Source organism: Callionymus lyra, unplaced genomic scaffold, assembly GCF_982586985.1.
Source record: "Callionymus lyra unplaced genomic scaffold, fCalLyr1.hap1.1 HAP1_SCAFFOLD_30, whole genome shotgun sequence".
Taxonomy (NCBI): Eukaryota; Metazoa; Chordata; class Actinopteri; order Syngnathiformes; family Callionymidae; genus Callionymus; species Callionymus lyra.
In genome coordinates, this window is record NW_028258547.1 from 270,095 (window position 1) to 276,702 (window position 6,608).

Here is a 6,608-nt window from a genome sequence, read left to right on the forward strand (position 1 = left end):
GAGGTAAGTGTACATTTGCAAACTAAGTCATCACCTGGTATTTAAGAAGAAGATAAGAAATTAGACATATTTCAGAAGTGATGTTGAATTAAGGTAAACAATGCGTAGACAGTATGATTTCTGTATTCATCCGTGCACTAGTTCGTTTTTTCTTGACAGTTTTTCCCCACAGCCGAATAAAAAAAGTATTTCTAAGTATTTAAATGTTCTTCTCTTTTGTTGTCAACAGAACGAACAAAAATGGACAATGAGACCAGGGCAATGCTCCGTTCTTTTTATGAGAGGGGAATGACCCGAGTTGGATCACCACTCATCATAGAGGCTTGCTCTGCAACTGGTTTGGATACCAGTATAATAGAGGTCTGGTTTATTTTTACAAATTATCAAAATGATGAGTAGTTAAGGGGACACTTCTGGTTTTTGAAGTGCGGTTGTATGGTGTACACATGTCCCATTAGTATAATATCTGCAATATACATCTATCTATTCTCCTTGAGTCCTCATAGAACCACACACTTCAAAAGAAGACGTAACTATCCCTTTAACTATTTATAAGTTTGAGAATAGCAGCTCATACTGACATGAAGAAATAGTGGGGTTTGAATTATTTTAAACAGGTAATAACAGAGGTAAAATTATATTTTTCTTTCAGAACTGGATTGGGAATCGTAGGAGGGCTATCAACAGTGCCTCTAATCCACCTAAAGCCAAATTGCTGACAAGGGATTTGTCCGCATATAATCTCTTTTGCAGGGATGTCTTAAAAGAAAAAGGTAAGTCATTTTGACATATATTATATATAGCAAATTCTGTATTTTCTTCATTTAAAGGGAGACATTTTTGTAACTGCATGGCATTACTATCCACTTAGCATGTTGGAAAGGTTTTACATTAGTTATTTTGGAACTTTTGTCTAACAGCCATAGTCTAGATACTCTTACTTGAGATACATTTTCTGTACACATCTTTGTTGTGAGCAAAGATAATCCGGATTAATGATCTAAACTTTTATCCCAGGTACCCTGAAAGATGTAAAAGAGTGGTCAAGTTTAGGGCAAGAAGACAGGGAGAGGTATGAGCAGGAGGCAGCAGCTTTAAAGGCCACACCTAAGGACTTAAGTCCTGAAATGAGGGCCCTGAAAATTAAGAGGCACATACACCGGCTTAGGTTTGAGGTATGTGAGACTGTATTTTGTACTGTACTCAGTGAGGTGTTGCATTGAGGCAGATTTGCTTGAGTGAGTTTTTGTAGCCCTGTTTAAATATACAGTAACGCAGAACACGATTTGAGTTCAGTGGTAAAATTGGCTCGGATAGATTTTAAATTATTTTCTTTGCACCTTGATTTTCTTTAATATTCTGACATTTACTCTACTGATCCTTAGTATGAGATGTATTTTATTTTGTTGTGGTGAAGGTGTCCAAATTGGAGGAGTTAGGTGTGGAAACTGTTGCATTATCTATCGACTGCCTGAGTCCTGTGTCATCAGTAATTCAGTTCTCCAGCAAAAATGCTAAAGGCTTCCTGAATGAAACGGACACAGCAAATACGTTTGCTCATACAATTTCAGGTAATATATATTATAGAAATGGCATTTGTGTCTTGTCCTTGTAAAAGCATTGTCTTCACTATTGACTCCAAGCTTTCATCTGTGTGTACCATCATACTCTACTGTCTCAAACATGTTTTGTCACTTGGGTCCACTGGATTAATCCAACTTGTGTTTAAATTGATATTGAAATCAACATTTTCCGTGTACATATGTTTAGCAAGCTGCTATTCACCATCTCCTGTGGAGTCTGTCCATGACCTGGTGAAGAAAGTCCAGGACTTATTCAACGAGAAATATAGTAAGTTCTCTTTCCTGCAAAAATGATAAAGTTAAAGATAAAATTTAACAATGATTTAAAAAAAAAAAGATTGACTGTAGATTGCCGAACAGCAATGCTTGTCAGCATAACAACAATAATCAACAGTCATTGAGATCACCTCAGTCTGAAATTTGATATAGATATAACCTGGCCCTGACCACTATGCTGTATACTTTGCCTTTTAATGATTGACTGATTAAAAACTGTAGCAGGTCATTTCTAAATGTTTTGCTTGTTTTCTTTATTCTTTCTCATGTAAATATCTGTTGAAGTTGTATATTATATGAAATGCTCTAGTCATAATAACATATTCCTGTTGGAAATGTTTTATGCTGGGCTCAATTTGACCTTAAAGCATACATTCACACATTTTTTTCAGCTTCTCAAAAGTAAACTTGACCTAATGGTTTTGATTTTATCTTTTAAAGTTGCTGCAGGTGGCTCTGGAAGACTGCCATACCAGGCGCTGGCGAACCAGACACTGGTTTTAGGGATTCAAGGGTTCCCAACTGACCTCACACTAAGGAAGCCTTCATTTTATGGGCGCAAGCAGCTGACAATGATCTTGAAGGCTGCAGATCAAATATCATTCCAAGTTAGTTTGCCAAGTAAGTTTGTCTTCTTGCTATTATAAAGAGTAGTCCATGAATTATATTTGACTGTAACCCTTCGTAAATGTGTTCCCTGTTTCACCAGAATCGCCTCAAGTGGATGCAGTCCAAACTGTACCACAAGGTATGACATAAAAGCCGATCAGTGAAAACTTATTAAAATTGTGGTGAATATATTGAATAACTAAGGTAGTGCAGTATCTCAGTCACCTCTCACCTAGAAGGTCTTGCTTTGCATGTTCTTCCCATTTGTGCATGACTTTTTTTAAGGTAAAGTGGCCTTTCCAACAATCTAAAGACACACTCAATTGTCTAAAGATGTGGCCATTAGTGTATTTGTTTAATCTATATTTGACTGGCAACCTTTCCAGGCTGTACATTACATGACAGATAGGATTGGCTCTAGCCCGCCTGAAACCTTAGGACAAACAGCACTATACCTAAGTATATTAGAACTTGATTGAATGTATACTGCTTCTTAACATGTTCTTTTTTTGTCAATGCAGTAATAAAAGTAAAAGCAATATGTGTATAACTTTATGCAACATGTTTAACTGTAGATTGTTGTGGTTCTTTGACATCAGTAGAAAAAGAGAAAGAACTAACACCAACACCACCACTACCACCAATGGAAACAAAGGAATGTACACCACAAGGTAAAAGAGACGTTAATGCCTAGTTTATGTAGCCTGCACAAGCAATACCTTGAAGCCCGCCTTTTTTGTCAACCATCTAGACACATCACAACAGACAGTGCAAGAAATCTTTGATTCTATTTTTGACTACGGTAAGTTCCTAACAAAACTTTTGTGGCCTTTTTATGTGTTACAGTTTTTCTCAGTTGCTAAAAACCTAAACCCCATTCTCCGAACCAAATTCTCCCTGTGACCTGAAGTCATTTTTTGAATCAATCTCTCTTTTGGCCAAACAAGTACAAACCTTAAACACATTCTCAGTCGCTGCACACTGTGAGACACTTTATAAATCTAAAATACGTACAACATTATACACACATTTCCAACACAGCTGTCATGTTTTACACACAATAGCTAAAAATTGAACACACATACAGTATTTCTAATTATTCACCCATAAGCAGCACATTTGCGTGTTCCGTGTCACATCATGAACATCTTCTAGTGAGGGAATCTTCTTAGGGAATCTAGTGACAGCAACTGAGAAAGTTTACAATGTAATGCATTACAGTGTGTGCAATGTGATTATGACACTACTGTTGTCTTCATGTCTGTGTCTATGTCTGTGTACATGGTACCTAATGAATATATGTAAAGCAAAGACATCTGCACTTTATATACATCTTTATAATTAGGTTCAGCAGCAAGGCCCCAACATTCCTCTGCTGAGGTAGCTGTTGCTGAAGCTGTTACCAGTATCGAAGGTACACATTTGCCTGTGTGAATGTTAAGATGAGTGTGAGTGTGTTGGTGGTCAGAAGGGTCGATGGCGCAATATGGCAGCCTCGCTGCTGTCAGTCTACCCCAGGGCAGCTGTGTTTCCACCACAGAGTATGGCATGAATGAAAGATAGTCAATGTAAGCTCTTTGAGTAAGCATAGTAAAGTGCTATATAAGTGAGAGTTATTATTATTATTATTCATCTACATGTCTGTGCTTGATGTATTTCAGTTTATGACAATGATGACATTATGGATAGTGAACTACTATAAAACAAATACTTGAAGTAACAATAAATCCAAGAATGTATCATGTTCTAGTCATGAAGTAGTAGAATGAACTGATACTTATATGGTTTACATTCTAAGGTACAAGCGATGCCTGCACTGTTTGTGGAGGAGATTTTTACGACCCGGAGAAGAATACAAAGAAAAAGTGGCGATCTTGGTCAAAGTGCTGTGTCTGCAATGGATGGTCACACACTGCGTGTGGGTTCAAGAGGAAAAGGTGTGCTAAATGTCACCAATAAATGGTTTTTTATTGCTCACATAAAAATTGTTTCCTTTTTTTCTTGGAATTTATAACGATATTTACTATAGCACAGTAAAGTACTTGGGCTTAAAAGCAGTATTTTTTTTAAGAACGTTATTTAACATTTGTGCACATTTTCAAATAATAAGTGCGTCCATGAGTACAATATAAGAAGGTTGATTCACAGATTGAACAAATGACAAAAAACATATTTTCTGGCCAGTGAGAGTGTCAAGAGTTAAGGTGAGTATACTTGCATGTGGGAGCATCCACAGCCAAATACAGACAGCACACACTTGTAGTAGTTCTGTTTAGAGCTAAACTAACAGCTTTTTGACTGGTTATAGGGAAAACATTGGGATCCATGCTGGCTCCCTTTACTGCATCCATCATCTAATAATCCATGCATCCTATATGAAGTATATGCATCTACCTTCTCTTTGCACAACATGCCATGCAGTGGCAAAGGCCTCAGACCACAACAAGGAGGTTGAAGACACTGGCCAGCTGCCTCTAATCTCCCGTGAGCCGACCGGAAACCACAACCCTGACAAAAAAGAAGACAGCACCACACCTTAGTGGAGGTCATGGGGCCACCACACCACTGACCTTTTAGAGATTTGTACGTGAAACGCAAACTTTATGCAGGCATGTATTTACACGAAAAAATAATAAACAGTCTTGATCATCTAGGACCATCCAAGGCAAGGAATACAGTAGCTGCAATTGGCAATTTCACACGCTGTGTCAGTGAATGATGTTAACAGGTATTAATATGAAGAAGGGTGACCAGATGCCCACGGTTTCCTGGGGACTGTCCCTTTATCTGATACTTTCGCATACCCCTTCCTCAACAGATGACATAGTTGTCATCAGCATGTTTTTCGACATTTCTATTCCAAAGATGTATTACTGCCCATATGAAAATGTGTTCTCTTTAACTCAGAAGTTAAATCCATAATTTTTCTCCCAATCCATGAAGATGACATTGATAATTAAAACATCGTTACATGTCTTGAAGTGAGCATCAACATGAATCGTAAATTGTAAAGCCTGAAGTGTCTTGGGCGCCCCATCGGAAGACAAGACATGAAGGTGTTATCAAGACATAAAGGTATTCTCATCACCATCATCAAGACATGTAGGTGTCAAAAACCAGCCTGTGTAATATCTGTGACCTCTGACCTTGCTCATACATGAAGGTAAAACAAACTTATTTTGTCAGAGTCTGATGGCCAAGGAAAACAAAGGTCTTGTGGGCCCCAATCAGGATTATCTGATTCTTCACCTCAGCAGGTCTTCTTCACCTTCAATGTGTGGTGACCTTCATCACCACACGCATGTCCAACTGTCCAACTCACTACTGGCATGTTTCACAGCAGTGTACAGAAAAAGATGTTTGCGTTCACGTGAGAAATGACTACAAATATGGCCGCCGCGCTTAACATGAATGTATGGCCTTGACTTGGGAACTGTAGTTTTTACACACAAAGTCATTTTTCTTCATTTAAAGATATAATATTATATAACTGACCTTAATTGTAGGGGTCTGCGGACACTTCAAAGTGAGTATTGATAGAATTTCTTCAAAAAAAATAAAAATAATGATCATTTAATGCATTTATCACTGAATTATGAATTAAAACACTCAACAAATGTTAAAACAGTGCTCATACTATAGTACAGCTCCAGAGCTTTTCAGAAATGTAAGTGCCACAACCAGATACTCATCTATTGATAAACTGTGAGCGTTTAAAGGTGTGCATTTCTTGAGATTCCAAGGTCACTCCCTCTGCCATGGGTCAGCGTATGACCTTCATATTCATAGGGGTCACTCAGCATGATGAGACCTTTCAAAAGATGTATTTATATTAGCTCTGCGATAAAGTTTACATTTTTCCAGATCTTCATCACCATCGATTAGAGCATCCTCCAGGAATACATGTTCTGTCAGCACTCTTAAGCACTTTTTAAGCACATATAGTTTTCGGACTCCATTGATAGAACTGTTGCTTTGTTCACAAGTGAGGGGTCAAGAAGAGGACATTCCATGGTTCACAGGAGTTTAGTCTAGTAAGTTTGAAAGTCTCCCACAATGTATACAAGAAAGTTATGGAAAATGTAAACTTTATCGCAGAGCTAATATAAATACATCTTTTGAAAGGTCTCATCATGCTGA